The sequence below is a fragment of the Elephas maximus genome, chromosome 9, assembly GCF_024166365.1.
Source record: "Elephas maximus indicus isolate mEleMax1 chromosome 9, mEleMax1 primary haplotype, whole genome shotgun sequence".
Lineage (NCBI taxonomy): Eukaryota > Metazoa > Chordata > Mammalia > Proboscidea > Elephantidae > Elephas > Elephas maximus.
This window is the reverse complement of record NC_064827.1, coordinates 82,323,552-82,351,548: the sequence shown is the minus strand read 5'-3', so window position 1 is coordinate 82,351,548 and position 27,997 is coordinate 82,323,552. Positions and strand designations below refer to the sequence as shown.

Here is a 27,997-nt window from a genome sequence, read left to right as displayed (position 1 = left end):
TTCACTTTCTCATGGACTCTAGGCATTCTGGAACCATGAAGGGAGAGTGAGCCTCTGAAACTATTGCCCTAAGATAGTCTTCTTAAAACCAAACAATAGTTTAGCTTAATTAGTGAGAAAGGCCTGCCTTGAGCATTATGCTTTTTTAAGAACTATCTGTATGGGATCAAATTGGTAACATTAACTCAAAAGGCTAGATAGGAACTTCAGGGGGTAGTGAATTTACGTTCATGAGTTAGGAACAACTCAGAAAAGGAGGGTGAGAATGGTTGTACAGCTAGAAGAATGTAATCAATGTCACTGAACTGTGCATGTAGAAACTGTTGAACTGGTGCATATTTTGCTGTGTATTCTCAACAACAAAATAAAATTATATACATATAAAAGAAATGCTAATTGTAAAAAAAATTTTCAGACAATACAGAAATTTATAAAGATAAAAGTAAAAAATATCCATCAGTCAGAGACAACCCAGGCCCAGAGATAACCATTAGATTCAGACAACCACTCAACATGTTACTGTGTATCTTTTTATATTGTTGTCTGATATTTGATTATTAAATCTGTTTAAATTTGTAATTAAAAAAAAAAGATTAGAGAGGAACCTTAGGTGGCAGTGAGTTTATGTTAATGGGGAGAAGGGAACAACTCAGAAGAGGCTGAGAATGGTGGAACAACTTGAAGAATGTAATCAATGTCACTGAATTGTGCATGCAGAAACTGTTGAACTGGTGTGTTTTTTTACTGTGTATATTCTCAACAACAACAAAATAAATAAATAACAATTGGAAGAGACAGGTCCCAGCAAAGGGAGAACACCGAAGCAAACCGTTATATACCAGCAGGAGGCTATTTCACGGAAAGAGCTACTTAGCAACTCTCTGGGTAACATTCCCTTGACAAACTTGTTGTGGTAGGCAAAATAATGCACCACCCCCCCATGTGTCCAGCTGTAATCTGGGCCTGAGATGCAGCGAACAACAAGCTGGACACAACCCCTGCCCACATACAGCCTAAAGAGATGATGGAACCGGCACAGTCACACAGCTAAATAATAAAAAGCATATTCTAGAACCTTCTGAATCCCAAGCCTGCACTTCTCACTTCAGCACAATGATGGAAAATGCTCAACTGCAGCTAGATCTCTGCTGTCCCTGACCGCAGCTTTCACCTGACCACTGACCCCAGAAACGTTTCTGAATAAAACCGTGGTGCCCACTGCCCTGCTCTGCATAGGTCCTTCTCAGCCACACAACTTGCAGGACTAGGTTTTGCATCAATTTAAATTCAGATAACTAGTACTTTAAATTAAAAACCAAACCAACAACAAAAAAAAGAAGGAAAAATTATTTGCCAGCCATTCTGAGCCACCAAATTTCCACATTAAATCCTAACACTCCTGATTTTTTTTTTTTTTTTTATCAATTATCATTTAATTCTGAGACTTGGCCAGAAAATACTTTTCCTATAAAAACCAAACCCAATGCCGTCGAGTCGATTCCGACTCATAGCGATCTATAGGACAAAGCAGAACTGCCCCATAGTTTCCAAGGAGCGCCTGGCAGATTCAAACTGCCAATCCTTGGGTTAGCAGCCATAGCACTTAACCACTATGCCACCAGGGTTTCTTTTCCTATGGGTATTGTTTAAATTAAAAAATCTTCCTAAATCTGTTAGTTCTCTAGCTTCAGCTGAGTTCACTGGATACAAACAGATCTTCTTTTGGTCCTACACTGGCCAGGACTGTGGACAGAGGGTAGCAAGGGCACACACAGCTCCTGGGATGTACACTGTTCCTGGTATGTCCGCCTGGTGCTCGCCACTCTTCTCTGAGAACAATTCCTCCTCTGTCCCCGCCCCAAAGGAGCCCCTGCAACCAGGTTTGCACTAAGGAAGCAGAAGCCTAACCACTGACCCCACCCCTCGCACCCCTGAAAAAGAAGAAAAACTCTGGGCAAACATGAGCTGCTCTCCAGGAAACTGAGAACTGTGTCTAAGACACGCTACTTGGCACTTGTCTGAAATGCTAGGGGAAGCCAGAGCAGCCAGTACACTGGACTAACACCTGTGTCCGTTATTTTCTTTTGAGTGCCTTCCCCCTTCTAGCCAAGTTTTACCCCTGCTGGGCACACTACTGACCTCTCTAGATCTCACTTTCCCCATCCACTGAATGAGGGACCTAGACAAGATCTCTCAAGTAAAATCAAATGCATCAATATTAATAACTTACAGCCACGGAATTACAAATGATTTGTCAAATTGGCCAGCAGTTCCTACGCACCTGGGATTCTATGTTCCCATACACACTTGGGATGCTAACAGGCAAAGTAATTGAGTCACCCTTGCTATGGCAACAGCACCTGTGGGATAGGGGGGCCTGATATTTGTTCAGTTAAACTCCCTACAATAAGACTGTGCAGGTGGAGGTTCTTCCAGCCCTGACTTTCCCTTACAGCAGGGAAATTGCAAATTGCAGGCAACCTGAAGAATATGTGACAGAGACCATATGTGGTCCACAGAGCCTAAAATAGTTACTATCTGGACCTTTACAGAGTAAGTTTATCGATGACTACCTTAGAGCATTCAAAGGTTCTTTAATTAAGCCAAACTGTATCAACACAAATCCAAAACAAACAAACAAAAAAATAATCATTTGGATTTCCCCTGTTGTATGTCTCTCCACTGAAGCAACAGCATATTTGGGGCCCAGCCCAGCCCCACACCCACCTGGCTACAGTGCTTGCCAGTGAGTTTTCCTACATAAACATCAGGCCACGAGCACCACTAGTAGTTTAACTGGCTTCCAAATATCTGCCAAGTTTTTATCTATCAGCGCACGCACGCACACACACCCACCCACCATGAGCTATGTATCCTAGCCTCTGTTCTGATGCCAGGAAGAAAGCAGATCCTAACATCTGGGTGTAAGTCAGGAAGCCAGCAAGGGGAGAGAATATGCTTCTCAGTAGGTCAGAGGAGTAGTCATTAAAGTCTGACTCATGCTTGGATTTGGACAATAGGTCCTTGCAAGTGAGCATGGCCTACTCTGGTTCACATCAATGGCGTTGACGCCACCTTCTCTCCCTTTTGCAGGCAACACAATTCTTTTTGCCTTCTTTTTTTTTTTCTCCCTGAACAAAATCTAATTTGGAACCTCAGTATTATATATAAAATAGATCCAAGACAATGGTGTCTTGGCTGGGAGAGAGTCTTGTCTGTGTCCCCTGGTCCTCATTTCCCACAGCAGCCTACCTCACCCCAGGCATTTCCATGGAGCCCTAGAAGATTCGCTGGCCTAAAAAAATGTTGCCATTAAGCAGATCAGGAAAAAGAGTCTAAAATCTACATGAAGAGAGCTTTGGGGAAATGAGAAAAGGATATTAACAAATGAACACTGGGTCTGCATATTTTCACAGTTATCTAAGAAGTGCTCTTTGAGGCCCAGGTTCTGCTGGAACAATAACCACCAGAAGAATTCGCCAACAAAGGTAATTTAATATCCAAGCTCCATCTCTCCAGACAGCAGTCTCACCCTTCAAACAGGTTACTAAGACTCTGCTCTGTCCACCAGAGGAAGTCTCCTGTGCTCCATCTTATCAAAAGCCATGTCCAGGTAAGAGGATTAATTTCACTCCACACTTGGGTATCAGCCAGTATCAGATGCTCGAACAGGAGATTTGGGGTGACCTATATCCCATCTGGGAACCACTACAGCTACCAACTCAGGGCTAATCATAGTGGTCACCAGTATTCCTGAGACCTGGCACCCTGCCATGCATACAGAGTGCCCTAGGCCCTGGACTCCTCACAACAGCTCTCCCTGGAAGATACTATTATCATCAGCCTGTTTCTCAGAGAAGGACACAGGTTCAGGATAGAAAAGTAACAAAGCTGCCGAACGCTGGAGCCAGGCCTAGAGCCCATGCAGCCTGGCCCCAGAGCCCAGGGTGGACAACACTAGGCTGCAAAATGGTGGGGGCAGGGAAACCCCCCCGACTCCAGGTCCTGCTGCTGCTGCTTCACCTGTGGGAGGCTGCAAGACAAGAAAGACTATGCGATTGATCTGATATGAGTCAACCCAGGCTCAATAGCTGTTTTGGGCTGACTGCACAGATGACGGTATTAGACAAAGACTTCAAAGACAAGCATTTTCATTTATGCCAATGCCTCCAACAGCTAGATTTACATCGAAGACCAATCTTGGTTTTTACTCTTTTCAAAGTCTCCATTTGGTCAAAATCATCTTTCACTTTCTTAAGTCATCTTCAACTCTATGGACACCTGGAGACATTTCCTTCAGTCATCAAAACTGATGACGAATCTACTGCGTGCTCTAGCCTAAGCCCCACCTTCGTGGGGCACAGACAGTCCTTTGAGGAAGACGCATGATCCGCTGGGCAACAGTAATGAGTACAGCGTGGTAGGTATAAGCAGAGGCCCCCAACCTGAGGAAGATGGAATGTCTCAGCATGGAATGAATGGGAAGATCCCACTGCTAGAAAACATACCAAAAATCATGATTTGACAAGAATGGAAATTGACAGCAGGTTGGAGAAATACTTCAGAAAACAACTACATGAGCCAGAGGGACTTGGTCACTAAACAGTTTACCTGCTAAGTCTCATTCAAAAAGTAAAGAATCATCACCATGAATCTATCCTTCAACATGCCAATGTCTGAGAAGTCTAGCAAAAATGAACTTTAACACAGGGAAGGCTCCATGTCACCTATTTCAATTTCAATGTTTATTGACCATTACACGTCCCAGACACTATACTACTAAATGCTGGGGATAAAGAGACAATGGAGACTCCAACCCTGCCCTCTAGGGGCTCACAGTCCAGAGCAGGCATCTGCAAACTCTTTCTAAGTAAAGGACCAAACAGTCAATGTTTCCGGCTTTGCTGGCCATATGGCCTCTGCTGCAACTACTCAGCTCTGCCTAATGCTGTCAGTGTAGCATGACAGCAGTCAAAGACCAGACGGATGGGGCTGTGTTCTGATAAATCTTTATTTACAAAAACAGGAGGAGCGACAGATTTGGGGCTGCAGTTTGCTGACCTGTAGTTTTGAGTATACAGCAGATATGGAAATGAATATATTACAACATGATGAATTCAACAAAAAGGATTTCAGATATATACCAGGATGAGGTGAGGGTGGGAGGAGTAGGAGAGGGAGAATCTTAGCTGGTTTTGAAGGGAAGCTTCTGCTACCTCATTTAGCAACAACATGACCAAACACTCTCCACACCTCTGGCTTTCAGAGGCTCCTTACATGGTACTAATCAGAAAAACGGGTGGCTTTCAAGACAGACACAGAGTGCCCACGCCTCTGCTCCTCCGTAGTCAGGAGCCAGCCCATCTGTAAAGCTGGATAGGACTCACTTGCAGCACAACTGAGTCATTCTACCTGCAGAGCCCAAGTGGTAAGGTTTTTGCAGGAAAGGTATGTGTGTCCCTGCAGAATACAGCACAAACCTCTCCAAGAATAAACTTGAAAACAAGGCTTGAAGGATCAATAAAACGGTGGAAGTGGGGCTTCTGGTAACCCAGTACTGGCTATGAATATGTTAGCCCCACCAGAAGAGACACACACTTGGGAGACGGTGCAGTTAGAAAGCAAGAGAAATGAGATATAAGGTAAAAATCCTACATGTTTTTGACTTGGCGGGATACTTTCCCTCAATGACACAAAGCACTCCCCCTTCCCAGTTCTCATGGGAGCCCAACCCTGCCTGCCTGCACCACACAGTTGGCTCTCCCTGTCCCTAGCTGCCTAACCCTCAGTTGTCCCCTCTTCTAGAGCTTCAGTTCATGTATCAAACCAGATCCTGTCCAGCAGCTGCTCAGACACCTCCAAAGTCATCCCACTGCTTCAAGGTCAAGTCCAAATCTCCTGACCTAGCCCACTGGATCCAAACTACCACCATCCAGCCTCATCTCCACTCCCACCACACTGCCAGTCTCATTTCATCAGAACACAGAGTTTGCACCGTGCCTCTGCCCCACACTGTTTCCTTGTGGATTAAATAGGGATAAATGTACCTTTACGCCCCTCACAGGCCTGATGTAAGGAATAGTAAGAGAACAAAGACAATATGCTTAACCCAGTGCTCAGCACTTAGCAGGTTCTCAACAAACGGCAACTATTACTGCTGCTTGGCTCTCCCTCACCTCTCTGCTGCCCTTGCACACCGTCTGTCTTACAAACATTACTGCTACTCACCTTTCCAGGCTCCTATGAATGAGTGAACCTCCAATTTGCCCAACAAGGCTGCTCCTGCCCACCTCTGGGTGCTGGGCAGACCAGACCCGGAGCCTGCGCTTCTATCTTCCCCGGTGCACCAAGGACCTGTTCCCCATTTTGTTGTATCATAGTGGGTTTGGTTTGGCTTTTTGGTAGTCAAAAGGCACTGATGCAGGCAGCAGATCTTCAAAAGCCTTGAGGATAAATTCACAGACATTTAGGATCTGCTGGTGGACCCTTTAATAATTCTCAGGAGAGATTTACTTTCATTCTCAGAAAATCCTCCTGAGACAAACACTCCACTGTGCCTACACTTTAAACATGAAATGGTGCCAGTTTCAAGGTTTCCCGTTTCAGAGTACCATGCATGGGTAGTCGGCGCAATGACACACTGACATTACATAAGACTGCCTTATGCTCACATGCTTATTCACAGCATTTTTACTAACAAAAGGAATATACACTCGCTACAGAAAAATGTAGCTTAAAAAAAAAGAAAATTGTATCACCTGTAAACCAACTCCCAGATACATTGCTGGATTTCTCTTCCCCCAGCACAAATCACTTAAATTTTCAGTGCTATCATACCTCAATACTAATTATCTGTCTTATGCTATTATCCTTTTGCTTACTATTTTAAAAGAGTTCTGCAATTAATAAAGGTCATGTAAACTTTTACACAAATTCTAAAGAGATCTTCTCTTTGTTTAAAAAAATATATAAAAATAATTTTAAGGAACGCTCAGAGAGGGCAAGAGACAGGCCAAGTACTGTTGCTTGATGGTCAGGCAGCAACTCTATTTACATCTAAAAGCCATTCCCGTAGAAGTGAGTCACTTGTAGGAAGCTGGCATCTGGGCACAAGAGGAGAGGGTGAATCAGGCTGGCCTGCCTTGGGCAGGAAGTGTCTTTCTTTAAACTTGGAGAAAGCATCCCTTCCCACCTTCCCAAATCCTATGAGTTCACAGATTCACCGCTGAAAAAACACAGGAGGGTAAAGAGACAAAGGCTGGTTCTATCATCTACCAAATAATGGCCACCACTGACTACAGCAACCCAAACCTAAGCCAGAGATCAGCCTCTCTTGGGCAAACAATCTCTTGTAAGTAAGGATTAGCTCTCTCTTGTAAGTGGTAGCTTTCTCTTCACGGACTGCCAGAAAGGAAAGAAGGCAGAGTCCAAATCCCACCTCCTCCACTGACTTCATTCTCGTCTCCTTGTCTCCTCATCTACAAATCGAGGACAGAGATAATGGTCACAAAGCGTAACATAACACTACCCCCAATGTAGTGCTCCTTGGCACAGAGTAGGAGTTCAACAAATAGGAACAGTCATTTCCATCATCACCCTCTTCCCTCCAGGTTGGGATTCAGATTACCCTTCTCGAGAATTCTGAAGGGAAAGGAGAGAGAAGTTCATTCTCCATTACGTTGGGAGAGTTCCATGTGTCAGGTAGGTTGTGACGAATGACCAAACATCCCAACTGGCCCTCCCAATACTCTGCAACCACTATAATAGACGACACGGATCTAGATGTCCCGATGCAGAAAGCTGACCATGACCACTCAGATGAGAAAAGCAGCAGAGCAGTGAGCTGTACGTATCTACACATACACACATACGCAATCGTACATGCACACAAATATGACAGTGTATATCTACACACATGCATGCACACACCGCACCAACGCCCTTCAATTCATAAAAACACTGTTCAGAATACAGGGGGTGGGGCACTGGTGAAACATGGCCAAAGGACCGAAGCATTTATAGCTTGCTCTCGCAAAACCTCCTAAAATGAAAATAAACGACAAGGAGAACCCAAAAGATTGGGATAGCAGATAAGAGTTTTACAATTTTGGCAGATGAAAAGCAGACACAGAAATGGCAACAGATTCAGCAAACTGAAGTACGCTGCAGGCTGAAGGGCTTACAGAGCGGGAAAAACTCCCATTCCCCCACAGAACCCCAGAAATCTCAGGAGGCACTTGGAGGTACCTGTAAGACACAGGGAGGTGTGGGACATGCTGGAGGGCCCACTGAAAGGCTGCATGTGCACCAGCTAGATTCCCACGACACTTGCCCTCTTTCCCCTTCTGGAAAAATCAAACAAGAGTCCTAGGCTTGGGAATACCAAGGTCAAACGGGGTAGGGGTGTGGAAAGGATCTAAAAAAGGAAGCTAAGTGAAAACCTGAAGAGCAAATCATGGAGGCCTCAGGTCCTCTCTGCTACTTCCCTCACAGAAGGGTGGCAGACAAACCTATCACCCCTCCCGTCTCATCCCCCAGGCAAAGACTGAAGGATTCTTCTCTGGAAAGACTGGCCCTAGAGAAAGGAACTTACACACACTGACACTTAGGGCTCAAGAGAAAAGGCCAGCCTACCATCCAGCCAACCTACAGTGAAGAGCTCCCACACACTCACCTGCCCACCCAGTTTCTAATCAGCTTTGCGTGTCTACTCTTAAACACAACCACTAAGATCACAGACATTTGAGAGACTACCAGCTAAAAGAAACCAAATAAACAGACATGCAATGAACCTGCAGAAAACAGACAATGCTAAGAAGCAAATATAAAAAATATGTAACATAAAATTAACACCTCCAGAAAATTAAAATACTGCTCCCATGAAAGAAAAACAACATTTTCTCCTCTTAAGGGAAAAATTAGAAAACAAGAAAAAGCCCTAGGAAGAATCAAACATGATAGCCAAAATGTCACAGCCCCAGGCAAATCAAGAGAAAAACACCAGCCCAATCTCATTTGAGGGACAGTCTACAAAATACCTGTCCGCTAGGGATTAAAGCCACCAAGGTCATCAAAAACAAGACTGAGAAACGATCACATCTAGTGGATCCTAAGGAGACATGACGACTAAGCAGAATGTGGTATCCCGGATAGGATCTAGGACAGAAAACGGACATTAGGTCAAAACCAAGGAAATCTGAACAGAGTACTGCTGTTGTTTAGATTCCGACTACAGACTTTAGTTAATGAGAATGTATCACTGTTAGCTCACTAGTTATGACAAATGTAACATATTAATGTAAAATGTTAATAACAGGACATTGGGAACAGGGGATAAGGAAAAGGGAACTTTTCTGTAAGTCTAAAACTATTCTAAAATGGAATTTATTTAAAATTTTCAAAAGAAGCAGAAGATAAGTGACCCTTCCCCAAACAAAAATTAAAGAATTAATCCAGGAGTCCAAATTAACTAGTAGGAGGGGAAAGAGGGGGAGAAATTGGCAAACAAAAAAATGCAAGAAAAAATCCCCGAGCTGAAGTATTCAAGATTGTAAGGTACTACCACGTGCTCAGAACAATGGTGAAAAAAGAACACAAACGTTATGGACAAAGAACCTAAAAAATTCTGAAAAGAAGAAAAAGAAAGAAAAGGTCCTAGGGAGGAACGAACAGTGGCAATGGGAATGAGCTCCCACCAGCGACAATGATGAGCATCATTCTCCCAGGGAAATGACGTTTCCATTTAGAATCCAATACTCACCTGAGTGTGAGAAGAGAGAAAAGCCTTCTCAGACATACAAGGACTCAAAACATTTACCTTCTCAGAAAGTTGCCAGGGGACGTGCTCTAATAAAACAAGGGAGCAAACCAATAGAGAGACAAATGCACAGGGGCTATTCTTGGCTGCTTACCCAGTAACTCATTCTACCTTCCTCCTTCATAACAAGCAATTCTGTCCTCCCCTGGGTAGCCACTGAACCTGGGGGGAACCTGACCCATACATACCCAGCTCCAGGGTGGGCCTACCTAATCTAAGAGAAACCCGTCTTTCTTGCTAGGAATTGATTCAGAATGGGTCCATGGCCCGTCCAGATACCCAGATCCTTAGTGACAACACTAAGCCACCAAAACTGTTCTATGCTGGACTTCCATTTACTTGGGCCAATAAATATTTTTATTGTTTAAGACTGTTTAAGTAAGGGATTCTACTTGAAGACTTGATGACCAAATTACCCAACTGATACACACAGGATCTAGGAAATAAGGGCTCCAACAGAGTAGAGGGGCAAAGTTTCAGAATGACAACCAAAGGAAGCCCAAGTTGGCGGCTGTGCCATAGGCAAGAGAAGCGAGTCCTGATACAAGCAGGACAGAGGGCTCCAGGAGGGGAAATGGAAGTGATGTCTGGGCATTAGAAAACAGTATTTATTGCATTTTATTAGAGCATTTGTGAACAGTGAAAGATACAAGTTTTAATGTAGTTTAACTCATCAATCTTTACTTTGGTTAGGTATTTTTGTACACTATTTAAGGAATCTTTGCATTCTTCAAGATTGTAAAGATGTTCTGTTTCCTTCTAGAAGTTTTGTTTCCTCTTTCATGTTTAGATCTCTAATTTATCTAAAACTGATTTTTGGATATGATTTGAGGTAGAAGATACATTTTTTTCCATATGGAGTATCTAGTTTCCCCAGCATTTTTTTTGAACAAGGCTGTCTTTTTGTCATACGGTACCTTTGTCATAAACCAAGCGACTGCTGTCTGTTTCAAGATCTCTCTTGTATTCCATCATCCTATGTTTCTATCCTTTTGCCTGTATTATATATTGTCTTAATTACTGTAGCTTCTATAAAGTATTTATATGTGGCAGGTAAAATCCTTCAGCTTTGTTCTTCAAGAATGCTTTGATTAATCTTGGCCCTCTGCATTTTCATATAAATTTCTGAATCAGTTTGCTAATTTCCAAAATAAAAACCATCAACAAAAGAAAACCCTAGTAGAATTTATATTGGAATTACATGAAATTTAGAGATCAATGTGGGAAGAGTTAATATCTTTACAACATCAAGTACCGGCGAGGATGAGGACAACTCTCATGCATTCCTGGTGGGAGTGCCAACTGGTGCAATCACTTTGGAAAACTGGCAGCCATCTGCTAAAACTGAGCATATGTCTACCCTGTAAGCCAGTAATTCCACTCCCAGATATGTATCCAACAGAGCACATACATATAAGCATCAAAGGACATGTATAAACCTGTTGCCGTCAAGTTGATCCTGACTCATAGCGACCCTATGAGATAGAGCAGAACTGCCCCATAGGGTTTCCAAGGAGCAGCCAGTGGGTTCGAACTGTCAACTTTTTGATTAGCAGGCAAACACTTAACCACTGCACTACCAGGGCTCCAAAGGACATGTACAAGAATGTTAAAAACAGCACCGTTCCTCATAGCCCAAAACAGAAACAAGGTAAAAGTCCCTCACCAGGATCAAATATTATATCCATATAAGGGAATATTACACAAGAAGAACACATAAACTCACACACAACTACATGGATGAAACTCACACGTATAAGGCTGAGCAAAAGAGGCCAGTTACAAAAGAGTATGAAACAAAGAGAGTCATTTTATAAGAGCCAGTCGCATAATGAAAATATAAAGGGCATGAACCTATATACAGAGTAATATTTTTTAATTGCCATAAACACAAAACACTGAGAAGAACATAAGTCTCCACATCTTGGTGGTTCAAGCTCACTCAAAATAGAAAAGACAATTAATGATCCAATTAAGGTACATAAGCAAACATATTCAAGAAATGAGTATATATTAGATCTTAAGGAAAATCCCAAATTCTGAACAGCAAAAATCTCTGACCACAGTACGGTAAAACAAGACATAATGAAAGTAAAAAAATAACCATACCAGTTGGGAAATTTTAAACTCTCAAAAAACTTTTGATAGAAGAGGAAATTAAAAACCATAGCTGCATTATGTTAATGGGGAACAACTCAGAAAAGGAGGGTGAGGATGGCTGCACCGCTTGAAGAATGTAATCAATGTCACTGAATTGTACATCAACCAAAAAAAAAAAAAAAAAAAAAAACCATGGCTGCAGAGTATCTACAAAATAGTACAAAGGGAAAAAAAATATATATATAGAAACTTATTAAACTTGTACTCAGAGGAAATAGCTGAAAAAATTTACATTGCTAACAGAAAAAAATGAAATGAAATTAAGCATCAATTTAAGAAGTCAGAAAAAAAGACAATCAAATGTGAAGGAAAGCAGAAACAATTTATGGAATAGGGGGTAAACGCAACTTAATGAATTCAACAATGGTAATATTCCTGTGACCTAAGGCGGAAGTCTAAGTCCAGCCTGATGGTGATACCTGACTGGCACTACATCAAGTGAGGAACTCTCTTTACTTTGTGCTCCCAGAGTCTACACCAAGCTCCTTGCCCACAGGAGTCTGTCTTGAGCCCACCTCCACCCCCTGAAGCTGGCCACAACACCTGCTGGATGGTCCTGGTGATCCTTGCCATCGCTCCTGACTGACTTAAACTTTCTTATGGCTCCTTTCTCCGTAGGACGCGGGGTCCATTGCCATCGACCTAGGTCACAGGCCAACAAGGCTGAAGCCTGCTGAGGGCTCTGGCTAGAAATCCCCTCTGGAGGCTACAAAGAACTACTGGCCTGCCTCACGTTTGGGTATAAGCAGTTAATTTAGCAAGCGGGGGGGAAAAAAAGACAAATGCAATATACTGGGTAAAGATGGAGGTGCCATTCACAGGCCTCCCTCTCTCCAGGGTCAAAATTTAACAAGTTATCTGGCCAAAAAAAAGGATTACACAAAATACATAGCTCTATTCCAATTACCTCTTCCCTTTCAGACTCCAAATTATGGGGAATTGGCAAGCAAGAAGTACTCTGCAGATGCCACCTAAATCTAAGTTCTTCATTGTAAAATCTGATTCAGTAAAGAACAGAAATTGGAGATGGCATTTGTATTGGATTGTTCCTTTTAACCAGATCAACCACATGGATTCTGAGGGCCACAGACACGTAAACAGAGACAGATGATTGAATCGGTGAACCACGGAGGCCCCGCACCAGGAGTCAGGGCACTCAGGACAGGTCCAGGCACATTAAGGAGCCTGGCCGAAGCTCTTGCCTCACCAAATTTCGAGCTCATGCCGAGAAAGAGCCAATGATGCGCCAGCTGCAAGTGCGGCCATACCACTCCCCACAGGCACGTCTGTCGTAAATTTATATGGGTTACTTACTTTACTAATACACGTTCAGCGTAACAAATTCAAATGTTACTAAAGTATACAAATCCTTCCCACCTAAAGGTAGCAAAAACAACCCCTTGCTGTCAAGTTGATTCCGACTCATAGCAACCCTACAGGACACTGCAGAACTGTTCCAAGGGCTTTCAAGGAGTGGGTGGTGGATTTGAACTGCCAACCTTTTGGTTAGCTGTGGTAGCTCCTTACTGCTGCGTCACCAGGGCCCCCCACCTAAAGGGTAAACACTGTTATTAATTTGGTCGATACCCTCTACATCTTTTTTTCTTCTCCTTTTATAAATCAAAGGAGTCCCCGGATGGCGCAAAAGGTGAAGTGCTTGACTACCAGCTGAAAGGGCAGCGGTCTGAACACACCCAGAGGTGCCTCAGAAGATAGGCCTGGCGACCTGCTTCCGAAACATTACTGCCTTGAAAACCCTATGGAGTAGTTCTACTTACACAGGTGGGGTCACCTTGAGTCGGTAATCAACTCCACAACAACTAACAACAATATAAACCTACCAGCACAGAATCGCAACCTTCAATTTTCTTCTACAAATGTGAGAATTCACTCCACTATGGTACAACTTGCTTTCTTAATGTATTTCTTTCCAAGAAAATGCATACTGATCTACTACATTCTTTTTAATGCCTACAGAGAATTCTACTGTGCAGTTGTGCCATATCTTATTAATTCATTGGATGGACATGTAAATTATTTCCAGCTGTATACTATGACAAATTACGCTACTACCAGCACCTACTATATGCATCTTTCCACACTTGGCCCAGTATTTCTATTCTACTTGACACTTCCATGAAGCACATTTTTAGTTTGTGCCCAAGTAACTGAAAAGCAGGGTGAAAGCAGTCCTTTATAAACAGTTCTAGATGAAAGGTGAAGAAGGAGATGAGGAGAACTCTCTAACCCCAGAGAAATCAACAGTGACCTCAGACCTTTAACTACGTAAGTTACACAGATGGCTTTGTGGAGCCCTGGTAGCGCAGTGGTTAAAAAGCTCAGCTGCTAACCAAAAGGTCAGCAGTCTGAATCCACCAGCAGCTTCTTGGAAACCCGATGGGGCAGCTCTGCTCTGTCCTATAGGGTCACTATGAGTCAGAACCAACTCAGTGGCAGCAGGTTTGCCTTTGGTTTTTAGATAGCTTCAGCAGCGAATGCCTGGAAGGACACAGAACACTACCCACTTAAAATCCATCTTACTCTTCCAGTCCTCCTCCAACTGCTGCCCTCCCACAGCTCAGCCTTGAGGAGGCAGAAAAGAGACAACAGTGGCTGTCTTCAGAAGCCCCAAAGGAGACTCCTTAGCAACCAACCATTTCAACCTGGATTTAATTTCTTCCTCTGAGGAAAGAAATACTCCACCAGGCTCACGGAATAATCATGACAGCTGCACACAGACTTTTAACAACCCACTGAGGTGGCTGTTCCTACTATCACTCCTTATTAACACACGAGGAAACCGAGGCCAAGGGGGCACTTACGCTCTTTATCTAAAGAGCTGAGCTGCACGCCAAAATCTGGGAGGGGGGAACTAGGGTGTTCATCTAGAGATAGTTCATCAACAACCCAGCTCCTGCAAATCCACCTCTGCTTTGATGAATAAACAAATCCAAAGATAAGGGGAGGGTCTGAGTTGATGTAATCGATCTCTAACAACACCATAAGAGTCACAGAAACAATCACAGTCACTCGGCCTCAAGTCAGAAAAGACCAGGTCTGGAGGAACAGAGGGAAAACCCAAAAGTAAGGGCCAAGTGTCCCCCAGAAGCTTTTATACATATGCCAACCTGTGATTTCAGCAAGGGGAGAAAGAGCAACAACTGCCTTCGCTATAAATATACTAACTTTATTCACTTATTGTGGGCCCCAGAGAACAATAAACTAATGTTACAAAAGACCTTGCCCCATTATTAGGACTCCATTCTCACAACTCCCTGACCCTGCCCTGTCCCATCACTGCCCCCACCCCCCCGCCATTCTTACAATTTCACAAATAGATCACACTGCCCCTTTACTCTAACAAATTCACATCACAGCGCATGCTGGCCTGCCTGGCCCCTATCCCCAATCTCTCCGTAATGCCAACACCAAACTATATAGCAGTGCCTAATGTGCTCTGAGATTTTTGGACAGCCACACACTTCATTTAAACCCATGTTTTGCCACTGCTTTACCAACACGTCATGATTCATCCAGGACGCACAGAGAATTTACAATAGCTTTTTTTTCCCCTTAAGAGGATAGAAAAGGGCTAAAGTGATAACGCTGGGAAACCATATATAAAATGTCTAAAGTTTACTTATCTTTATTTTTATGAGGGTAGACTCATAAACATTCATACATATCCCATCTCCACTGGTCAACTCAGGTTTAGATTCCACGCGCACAGTTAGAATACTTTCCTTCATTGAAAAACAAAAATATTTTCCAGACCACACTGTTCTCTTTAAAGTACAGCTTAAAAAGGGGTCCCAGGGAAGAAGGAGTGACTTTCATTTTCTACTTTGTGTGCTTCTGAAGTGTCTGAACTTTTTGTGACAAGCCTGTACTGTTACTGCTACAATGTTTGTAAGTCTCAATTAAAATGAGCAATATAGAATCAATACCTTACGCTGTTCCTGAGTTGAATAAATGCATCACCGGAATTATGTCTACCTTCACTGTCCCATCCCCCTTGGCAGATAAGGAAAGTGAGCCTGGTAAAAGAGGCTTATGTGGTGCAACGGTTAAGATCTCGGCTGCTAACCAAAAGGTCGCAGTTTGAATCTATCAGCTGCTTCTTAGAAACCCTATGGGGCAGCTCTACTCAGTCCTATAGTGTCGCTATGAGTTGGAACCAACTCAACGGCACGTAACAACAACAGTGAGTAAGTGCTGGAACCCAATACTCACATCTGCCTGATGCCAAATCAGGGCTGCAGCCCAGTAAACTGCAGAGGCTCCCTGGTAGGTGGAACCCAAGAACTTCCTTAACATACTTACCTGCGTTCTTTCCAAGACATTTTACCTACAACTCCCCAAGAACTGAACAGCCTCAACACAGGGTGGCAGCCAGTAATCAAATGCCCTTGTTAGCTGAAAAGACCTCCAAAGGCTATTTATTACCTTGGAGAGACAGGGACAGCTGAAAAAAGTCCAATGCGCTTAGCCCACAGAAAGGCCTTTGTTGGCTAAGTGGGCTCCTGTAGGCAAGGGCAGGGGCTATTTGAATTGGTTCTAAATCTTTAGCAAGTACCACCCAGCTTAGCACACAATTAGAAACCCCAGCATTTAGTAAACAAATGAGCCCCAAGTGTGTAAGCCTGCCTACTCCAAACCCCCAGGCCCTCCACTAGAGCTGAGTCCAGGAACCACTAATAACCACTGTTTATTAAAAGCCTGCTTGCCTTGTTCCAGGTATCTTATAAGCACTTCACAGGCATGACCCTCTGAATCCTCCCACCAATTCCTTGTGGGTAGCTGTTACTATCCACACTGTGCAGATGAAAAATAAGACAAAAAAATAGAGACTCAGAAAGATTAAACAACTGGCCCCAAGTCACCCAGCTCACAAGGTGGTGGAACCTGGATGTGAAGGCAGCTGACCCCAAAGCCAGAGCTCCCTTTCTTGGGAGCTGTACTGTGTATCTCGTTTGTGCCAAAAAGAGCCATTCGACATCAGGAGCAACAGTAAAGGGGCAGGCTAGGCACTCCCAACTCTCCAGTGAATTTTCTCTAGGGTCACGTTAACAAATAACAACCCACAAGGGCCAGAGCAGTGTAATTCCAAACTGTACCTCCTCTGGGCACTCATCTTGCCAGAGCACAAACCTTTCCCCAACTGGCCTGATGAAATATCACCCAGGCATTTCCAAATGCTTAATTTCTACAGTCACTTCAAAGACGTCCACTAAGTGTAATCTTCTAAAATAACTGGACAGTGAAAGACAGAGGCCAGAGCCCAAGTCTTTGAGGAAGGAAAGAAGATCTCCATAACAGCCATCATCAAGAGATGCAACGGAGGATTAGCCTCCAAATATATTCCACATCAACCGTAAGGAATTGTAACAGCAACAAAATAACCAGGGGCTGCAAAATGTGAGCCTCAGAAATCTCCACAGGGGCTGTGTGAAATCCCAAAGGGAGGAGTTACCTGAATTTTCTCTGCAGGCTCCAGTGTATTAAGACTGGAAGAAAACATCTGCCACAGGTAACATCATTTTAGTTGACACTGAAAGTCAAGCTTAGACCTGGCTACCCGTGCCTCTCTCTACAACCCCCTTCTGAGTGTCCACACTGGGCTTCACTTATTGAGATGCTCAGAGCAACTCCCTCCATGGCCATTCTGCACTGGACAACCACAGTAAACGGAGCTGACGTTTCTATGTTATGCTTTTCCAAACTGATCAAAACATAAAAAAGTCTTACACTGACTACCAGTAACCATTGCCGTGACAGACTCCGACTCATAGCAGCCCTACAGGACGGGGTACAGCTGCCCCATACGATTACCAAAACTGTAGTGTTTATAGGAGACTGCCACGTCTTTCTCCTGCGGAGCAGCTGGTGGGTTTGAACCACTGACCTTTTGGTTAGCATCCGAGCGCTTAACCACAGTGCCACCATGACTCCTTTACACTGACTACAGCAATTCTAAAACAGCAACTGCTTTTGACTTGGAAAATGTGCACACCCAAAATGCTGCTCATTCAGAAGAGCCTAGCGCAGAAATACACGTTCTCACACACTATCACATATAAATTGATGCAATGTTTTTAAGAGGAATTTGACAGAATTTTTACTAAAATCCTATTCAACTGCAGAAGTCCACACTGCAGAGACACATGCTGTTACATATGAATTGTATGATGTTTGTGAAATTTGGAAATTCTACCGAAATTGTCTAATATCCAAAATTAGAAACAGCCCAAATGTCTGCCAACAGGAGATGGTTAAATCAAGTATATCCAGAAAATATTCTCCGCAGTTGCTAAAATGAATGATGCAATCCATATGCATGTACTGTCACAGGACATGCCGAGACATTCTTTTAAGTGAAAAAGGCAGCATGCTTCAAAAATATAAACATGTGTAGGTAATGTGAACTTTTTTTTTTCTGGAAGGAGTCACAAGAAACTTCTCATGGTGGTTTTCTTGCAGAGTGGCTAGGGAAGAGCCTTTATACCTTTCTACACAGCTTGAATTTTCTAACTACATGCAAATAATGTCTTTTTTTTTTTTTTTTTAAGTCAACTGGGAATATCTGGGCCATGGGATTACAAGTCATTTTTGTTTTCTTCTTTATACATTTGCATATCAGAAAAACTAATATTTTTTTAAACAGTAAAAGAATGTGGTACATCCGTATATGTTAATACGGAAAAATACCCATGACATGTTTGTCTGAAAAATAAAAGTTGTAGTATGAGAAAGATGTAATGATGCCATTTTTGTTTTTAAAAACTCACCTAGGGCCACATTTCTGTGTATGCAGACAGTTCAGGCGAACAAACACATTAAACTGTAAACAGTGGTTACAAGTTAGGGGAGAAGAGAGCTTTCATGTTTCTTTATACATTTGTATTTCTTAATATCGTGAACACTATATTACTTTTGTGATTAACATTTTATCGAGAGAAAAAAACAAGAAAAGTACACATTATGCTTCAGAACGACCTTCTACGCCTCCAAACGATTTCTGAACACTCAGCCCATTTAGTCCTGCTGACAGGTCAGCCAGGCAGGAGTGACGATGCCCCTCCCAGACAAGCCTGTTTTCTGTGCTGGCCTGGAAAAGAGCAGTTCTTTAAGCTCTGAGCTCTATGTAAACAACACTTGCCAAAAAAGGTTCTAGAAGATACAAAGGACCCATGGAAAGTATGCTGGAGATGACCTCTTTTTTCCAGTTGGGCCTGCAGCGGTCCGTCCCATCATTCTACACAAAGAGACGACCTGAAGCATGTTTGGAGAGAGAGACTCAACTTGGGCTTTCCGAAGCCAAAGTCATTCTCTGACCCACTCTCGGCTGGCCACTGGCCATGCTCAAGCACTTGCATAATGTTCACATTCAAAGGGCTTCAGCGCTCAGGAAAGCCAGCCAGACCCATGAGCTCTCTGGGGCCCATACATTTCCGATTTCAACTTAGAAACACAGTTTTTATATTCCAAGGCTTGGCATACTATTTTCAAGAGATGATTATTTCAAGTCTGCTGCATTTTCCAGAATGCCTTCCCTGACCACCCCAAACCCAGGCTGAATTAGGCCTGACGCCTCGGTAGGCTCTTATGAAATCCTCTTACATAACCCTATTATTGCTCATCCTACAGATGTGACAGACATGGAAGACACAGTGATTGAACAAAAGCTACAAGATTCCGCTTCACGGTGCACTCGCTCACTCGCTTCACTGGGGGAAAAGGACAATTCAATAAGAACAAAATTGTATTCACACATTGTAAACGAAAAGTGCTATAAAGAAAACCAATAGGGGGCTATGAAAGACCCATGGGAGGGTGATGACAAAACCGAGAGGTTCGCAGAGGCCTCATTAAAGAAGTGCTTGGCATTCCCACCACTGGACGGTGAGCTCTTGGGGAAAGTGAGTGGGACATGCATCAGAGGGCCTAACCAGGACTGTGACAACCAGAACTTCACGGCTCATGAAAGAAGCCACCCTGGGCTCAGAGCTGGAGAGGAAGGTGACAAGGACTGAAGGAGAAAACTGATACTGTGCAGAAGAGAAGTGAAGAACAAGCCTGCACATGCTCTGACCTGGAAATTCCACTTTGGGGAAATAATCAGCCATGTGGACCAAGACTCCTGTGCAAGGATGTTCCCTAAAGCTTTGTTTATAAGAGGAAAAAATGGAAAACCTAAATGTCTAATGACAGAGGGTTAAATAAATCATGGCACATCCATATAACATAATTATGCAGTTTTTAAAATCCCTTTTTCTTCAATAGCTTAGGGGAACACACTAGAACAATAACAGGAAAAAGCAAACTATAACTTGTGCATACATTATTGGCCCAATTTTGAAACACACAAACAATCAGAGGGAAGAAATACATCAGAATTTTTACTGTAGTGATCTCTGGATGCTGAGATTACAGGTAATTTGCATTTTTGTTGTGCCATCTTTATTCTTTTCAGTGCTTCCCATTTTTTTCCCAATGAAAACATTATTTTTATGAACGGGAAAATATGTAATTAAAAAGTCTTACACAATGCCTGGGGCTCAAGGAGTGTGATTATGTCCTCCTAAACTCTGTGTTTAAATTTTAACCTCTATGCCTGTGCTTATAATCCCATTTGGGAACGAGTTGTTTTTGTTATATTAATGAGGCAGGATTAGTGTAAGGTGTATAGGCGTCCTCTGCTATCCCAAAGTACAGCGCTCCTGTGAAACATTTTGTAAGCTAAAATAGCGTAAAACAAACAATTACCATTAATTCATACGGGAAAATTTTTTTAGTATTTCCAGACCCAGAAAATAACCTATCAAATCATACCAAATAACGCATAAAACCCTTATGAGCTCTCAGACTTTTCGATACCTCAGGACACATCTTGCTAACCAATGCACAAAATAAATCGAGATAACGCACAGATGCTCACAGACACAGTTCAAAGCTATAGCAGTTTGATGCTGAAATGCTGAGTGTAGGTCCCAGGGAAGGAGCTCAGCCACACCACTCTTGTTGCTCGGGGTGCGTGCTGTCTCTTAAATGGCTCGCTGCAAAACAAACCCTAAACGCTACTTCTGCTTTTCACCCTTTTTTTTTTTTTTTTTTCATAAAAGCAAAAATTCTCTTTGGATTTCTTTTGGTTAGTGCAAACAGGTACTAATGTAGACCTTCCATAAAAGCAAGAGAGAGAGTAAAGCAAACTTTTGAAAAGCAAGTGATACCTGTACCTTGAGTTAATCTTTCTTAAAATGTAAGAGATTAAACAAGCAATCAAGAAAGCAAGCAGAGATGGGGGGAGAGAGATGCCAAGCCACATGGAGATTGCCCAGAAGCTCAGAAAGGACAAGGGCCTTCCTCCAGATCCAAGAGAGAGAGAAAGCTTTCCCTAGAAAAAAAAAAACTTAGAGCTGGCCCTTAAATTCAGACTTCTAGCCTCCTAAAATGTGAGAAAATAAATCTGCTTGTTAAAGCCACCCACTGGTGGTATTTCTGTTACAGCATCACTAGATAACTAAGACAGAATCTGGTACCAGAAGAGTGGGGAGCTGCTGTAACAAACACCTGCAATGTGGATGTAGTTTTCAAATTGGGTAATGGGTAGAGGTTAGAAGAGCCTTAAGAGAGGTCTAACAGTAAAAACCTAGATTGCCTTGAAAAGACTGTTGGTAGAATTATGGATGTCAAAGGCAATTCTGGTGAGGGCTCAGGAGGAGGTGGGGAGAGTGACAGAGAACATCTCTACTGTCTTAGAGAATACATATAGGGCCAGCAAAGAAATGTTGCTAGAAATGTGGACTTTAAATGTGCTTCTGGCAAGGCTTTAAAAGAAAATGATGAACATGTGGGTGGACGATAGAATGAAGGGAGATGCTTTTCATGCCGTGGCTAAGAATTGTCTAAATTATGTACAAATGTTTGGTGGAAGGTAGAACTTATAAGCGATGACTTAGATGCCTGGCTGAGGGGATTTCTAAGCAAAATCTTAAAAGGGCTGCGTGGTTTCTCGTTGCCACTTATAGTAAAATGTGAGAGGAAGGAAATGGACTTAAAAGTGAAGTGTGCAAAATGAAAACAGAACTTAAAAGATTTGGAAAATTCTGTTGTACAAGCTAAGGATACATGTCCTACAATGTTTCCCAAGGACATGGCTACACAATCTTTTTGAAAGAGATTAAGCCTGTGACTGATGGATTTAACCAACTACCATGGCAGAAACCCCATCAGCGTAGACCAAAGGGGACAGAAAAAGTATAAAAGGAAAGAATGTCATCTGCCTCTTGGAATTCTCAGGCAGGAAACAAGCCAAAGGAGATAAATCTGTTGTCCTCCAAAAAAAAGAAATGAACCATTCCTGGAGCAACTCAGAAATCAGCAGAACTGTCGAAGGGGCACAAGAAAGAAACAGGGCCTTCTCAGTTTCAAAGGGTGGGGCCGTGGTCTCCTCAACTCAAAAGGTAGGGCCACAGCATTCTAGGTTTGAAAGAGTCAGATCTTTCCCAATTGGGTTTGGAGTGTGGGGCTGCTGGGTGTGTGCGGGGCAGGTATGGAGGATGGGGCTGCAGCCCAAAGCTAAGGAAGCAGGGCTGCCATGCGCCAGGGGCAGAAGAATGGGGCCTGCCAGGGGCCAAAGGAGTGGGGTTATCATTCAGATGGAATAGGAGAACAGGGCCATCCAAAGCCCAGGAAACAGCTGCCGTTCCAGTGGGCTTGAAGACAGAGTTGAAGGCCAGAGCCAAGGGGCCTCCACCCAGAATCCAGAGGGCCTGACCAACACCAGGAGTCTGGAAGGCAGGACCATTGCCCAGATGGTCTCAGAGGATTATTTTCAAGCCTTGAGAGCTAATGTAATTTGTTTTGCTGGGTTTTGGACTTGCTCAGTGCCTGTGATACCTTCTTTCCCTCATTTGTGACAGAAATGTCTACCTTGTGCCTGTTCCACCACTATATTTTAGAAACGAACAACTTATAGTCTAGATTTCACAGGCTCACAGATAAAGAATTTTCCCCCAGGATGGAATACACCTAAGGTCTCATCCATATTGGATTTAGATGATTCAGAAGATGAGATTTTGGACTCGGACTTGATTTAATACTTCTGCGCGGATGTGATGGTATGAATGTGTTTTACATGTGACAAGGACATGAATTTTGGGGGCCAAAGGGTAGAATGTTACGGACTAAATTGTATCCCACAAAATGTGTTGTAAATCCTAACCTCTACGTGTGGTCAAAATTCCTATTGAGAGTGGTTGTCTTTGTTATGTTAATAGGACAGGATTAGTGTAAAGCATATCTTCAGTCAGTCTCTTCTGACTGAAGCGAGCAGAGCAGAGATGGGGGAAGAGCAATGCCAAGCCACATGAAGACTGTCCAGGAGCAGAGCCTCAGAAGGGACAAGGACCTTCCTTCCTCCAGAGCCAACAGAAAGAGAAAGCCTTCTTGAATTCAGACTTCTAGCCTCCTAAACTGTGAGAAAATAAATGTTTGTTAAAGCCATCCACTTGTGGTATTTCTGTTACAGCAGCACTAGGTAACGAAGACAAGGAAGGAGTACCTGTAGACTGGTAAAACCCAGCCCAGTACCGTAAGTGAGTTTAAAAAGCAATACTGCTTCTGCAACACCATAAAGAGGGAAAGACTGATGGTTCTTCTTGAGAAAAAAAGAAGAAAATGACAGACTGGTTAAAAGAAACCAGGTGCACAGGTAGGAAAGACAGAAAGTAACGGAAGAGAGAATATGAAAGACCACCAGCAACCTGACAGAGACTTCATTTTGCCCACAGATAACCCCGCTACATACAAAGCTTTACAGACCAGTGACACTGCCAGCATTTTACAGGTTCAACTGAGCCCTCCTCTCAGGTGACAGATGCTTCTCAAGTCACAAGGAAAATTAACAAGTACAGCTAAGAATAAAGCTCAACCAAGACTTCTGGCTCAAAAGTCACTAAATCAAGCCTCCTCCTGGTGCAAAGAGATTTCCCCTGTGCCACCCACAAATATAAACAGTGATATCATCGATGACTATAGCCCAAGTCTTCGAACTCCCCGAGGTAAGGAGGCCCAGTCTAAATTTCACCTTTGAAACCTAAAAGCTTGTCTCAATTTTATTTCATAAGAACAGCTCAACTCCAATTTTTTTCTCCTATCTCCAACGCCACAGGCAGTGCCTTTATTTCTTTGTTCAAGTGACAAGCCCAAGATTCCTAAAAGCTGTAAAAATCCCAAAAAGAATCTTTAACAAAGAAATCAAGTTACAATTTTAAAAAGAAGACAATCTAGTTAGCCTGACTTTTTTTAAAATAAAAAATATGAGATTCAGAGCACAACACCCAACAGATACCTGCTGGAAATTTTACTTTCCAAGGGGAAATGCATCGCCTTAAAAGCTAGTATAAATAAACCAAAAAACAACAAACCCACTGCCATTGAGTTGATTCCGACTCAGAGCGACAAGCTCTACTTAATACCTGCCTGCCCATAACAAGACACAGCAGAGAGGCTTCATGAGCAAATTTAGAAATACTTGTACTGGCCCATCTAGCCTATTCTAGTTTGAAACAGAAACCAACACAGAAATGATTAATCTTAAACGGTAGTATGAGAGACATAACTAGCATACAGCCGTCAGTAACATGAGTCAGTACGCTGCACAAAAAAAAAAAAAAAACCTTAAAAATACAGTAAAATAATCTTTTAGGAAAAAAAAAAAAAGAACTAAAATTTAACGGGGGTGGTGGGGGTGAAGACGGCGAAGAGGCCAACTAAAAGGTGTAACAAAAAACCCTCTGCCAAGCCCCAGGCAACTAGCCCTACGATGGAACTAGTTCTGACTTGCCGTTCCCGAAATTCCACTCTCCCAAGATTTTCTGGCTCTTCCTTCCCCAGGCTTGCCCATTTGGACACGATAAAGACTGGAGGAGTCCCAGGGTATGTGAGATGGCATGTCCACTCAACGTGGGGCATCCCAGGCAATCAGTATTTGGAGGCCCATGAATAAGTAGAACTCAAAGGTAATCAAAAAGCTTAGTGGGAGGAGTAGCTGATTCAGTCTCTTCCCTAACCAGCCAACTAACAAATAGTAAAGAGCCAGGCTGGGTCAGGAAGTAGTCAGATGGCAAGGCTCAGCTGGAGGAGAGAAGCAAGGAAAAAGAGAAGAACGACGTGACCCTGCTCAGTCAGTCCTACAACCAGGAGGCCTGGAGGAGGTTTAAAAGAAAAAAAAAAAAAGATAGCTGCGGGAATGCTGAAATGGCCTACAACAAATTCCCCACCAGACTGCAGAACTACTACGTCCAAGCAGAGTATATCCGGGAGCTATTTATCAAGAAGTCATGGGTTTGACCAAAGGCAACCGGGGTCTCAGGCCTCACCTGCGGCCAGAACTTGGCCCTTCCCATGGCCTGTGATAAACAGCAGCAACACCAGGTTTGGCTGAGCTCCCAGGCTCTTCTAAACCATTCTGGTACTTCCAAGCAGTTGAGTGGTATTCATGATTATTAAAAGGAAAGTCATACACAGTTTTACCACCCAGGAGAACAGGAGTTTTTCAATCAGGACTTTAGGAGGAATGAACCAGAAAAATTGGTAACCAACAAAAACTTACATTTTCATCACCTTCCTATGGATGGAAGCACTTTTCAACGAATCTGACATAAGGCTCCCAAGAGCCTCAACAGATACCCGAGGCAGGCACAATTACTCCCATTTTACAGATGCAGGAACTGAGGCACAGAGACTTGCGTTAAGGTAAACAAATGAGGACTAGAACCCAGGTCGTTCTGAGACACACTTGCCTGAACAAGCAAAGTTTCCCCAAATGAGCTGCCAATCCCAAAGGAAACCAGTTATCCTCAAAAGGCAAGGCTCCCTGGGTCTCTGCTTGTTGTCCAGGGTATATTGTATGGTTCTAGCCCTGCACACCCTGGGGCCAAGGTTAGTGACCTCTTACCACACCTCCAAAACAAAACCAAACTCATTGCTATCGAGCCGATTCTGACTCAGTGACCCTATAGCACAGAGAAGAAGTGCCCCATAGTTTCCAAGGAGCACCTAGTGGATTTGGATTCGGACTGCCAACCTCTTGGTTAGCAGACCTTTTGGTTAGCAGCCATAGCACTTAACCACTAGGCCACACCCCCAGTACTATTACATTCCTGAGGGCTCCAAATGCTACTCTTTCCCATCCTTGTTTCCCCACAGGGGCTCAGCACTGAAAAAACAATGCTTTGTGCCTTGAATTCCTTCTCCCTTGCCCATGTCTTAGACCTGTACCTGTGGCATCCACTGGCATGGCTCAACTCTACAGATGGCACCGCAAGTGGCTAACTTTTGTATCAGGACCTGATGACAGTTATATAAACAGCCATAAAAGGAACAATTACTGCGCACCAACTTCATGTTAGGCCCTTCATCATCTTCCCTACCCTGCTAGCTGGAAGGTGAACGTCCCTATTTATGCCAACAAAGATTTGAAGTGGACTGGTTTAGAGGTAACAGAAGCAGGATTTGCACTGCAAAGCCTGGGTCTCCCAGGACTCCATATTACACCAAAGCACTGTGCACAGACATGGCTAACCCACTACTAAATGGACGTAATTAGGACTGGTAGAAACCATGACAGACTTCAGAGAAATGATTACAAACACCAAACTGGATGATAATGTATGAAGCCATATGAAACGTACACAAAACCTTAGAGAAGGAAAAAAAAAAATAAAAATCTTGGGGTAAGTTTAGCAATCCCGTAAATCAAAGGATTTTAAAGGTTTCTCCCAGGTAGCCATTTAGCAAACAGCAAATACAAGTCCCCCTTTGCCCACTTCCTTCAAGCTCACTCTTCCCTTTAAAAACACCTCCTCTTCTTGCCTAAAGGTGGGCTCGGACCTCCCACGTTATTAAAAAAGAAAGAAAAAGCACCTTCCAATTTTATGTAGGCAAATCCACTCTTCAGAGGCCCACAATTTCAACAGTGCTGTGTTTTTTACTCGGGGGTAGGAGGAAGGAGGAAAAAACCATCTGGCAGGCCCTGAGTAACGACATCCTGTTTATTATTAAACCTTTTTAGCAATACAGCATTAAGTATTTTGAAAATAACCCTCTTTTTCCCGCACTCAAATCGTGTCTGTCTGGGGCAGCTGTATTAACGTCTCCAGCCGTGGCACACGGGCCAACAACCCCAGAACACCAACTTCAGAGACACCCGTGGGGGAACCTGTCGCCAGCTCCGCGCCCAGAAACGGATCTCTGCCATTCCCAGGCCTCTGGGCCTCGCGTCGACCCCGGCCACAGGATTCCACCTTCGGATGGTGTTTGCAAAAGTAAGCACGCCTGGGGTAGGGGGGCAGAAAACCGTCGCAGATATTTCGAGAGCACAGAGGCATCCTCGGTCCCCGGAATCTGCGGGCCGAGTGGCCAAGTCCCGGGCTCCGGAGGGCCCCTCCGCCACCACCTGCCTTTTAAACGAGAGGGGCCGCCCAGCCGCGGTCTGCGCCCGGAGCAGGAGACCGGCCCCGACGCACACCCCCGGCTTCGCCCGGCCCCCTCGCCCCGCGGGCCCCGCTGCACCCGCGCTCGCCCGGAGACCGCGCGGCGCCACCACAACAATGGCGAGCGGGCCCGGCCCGGCCCGGCCAGCGCCGCCGCCGCCCCCCAGCTCGGCCCGGCGAGGCCGCAGCCTGCAGCCCGACGCCCCGACCCGCCTGGAGAGCGGCAGCGGCGGCGGGGCCGGGGGACGAGCCCGGCCGCGCTCGCGGACAAAGGTCGGGCCGGGCCGCAGGGTCGCCGCTGTCAGTCAGCGGGCGCGGGAGACAAAGCCCGGCCGGGCCGCGCCACCTCCGCGCCTCCATCTTAGTGCCGCCGCCCCGCCGCCGCCGCTGCCCCCGGCCCGGCCCCTCGCCGCCCCGCGCCTCTCGGGCCCACCTGGTCTGGTTCCGCGGGCGCGACTGGGCCGGGAGATGGCGGTCGGGCGGCGGTCGGGCGCGGAGGCGTCGGGATGGCGGCGGATTGCGA

General features: G+C 44.2%; 1 protein-coding gene across 9 annotated transcripts in view; it reads right to left on the bottom strand.

Moving 5' to 3' along the window:
- PRRC2B (proline rich coiled-coil 2B) overlaps positions 1-27,997 on the bottom strand; it is a 90,723-nt gene extending 62,726 nt beyond the window's left edge. For 8 of the 9 annotated variants that reach the window (XM_049895131.1, XM_049895133.1, XM_049895134.1 and 5 more), the window contains exon 1: positions 27,908-27,996. The gene's annotated coding sequence lies outside the window, so the exon portion shown is untranslated. Of the gene's footprint in view, positions 1-27,907 lie in introns of all 9 variants that reach the window. The other variant, XM_049895132.1, reaches the window with a different exon arrangement.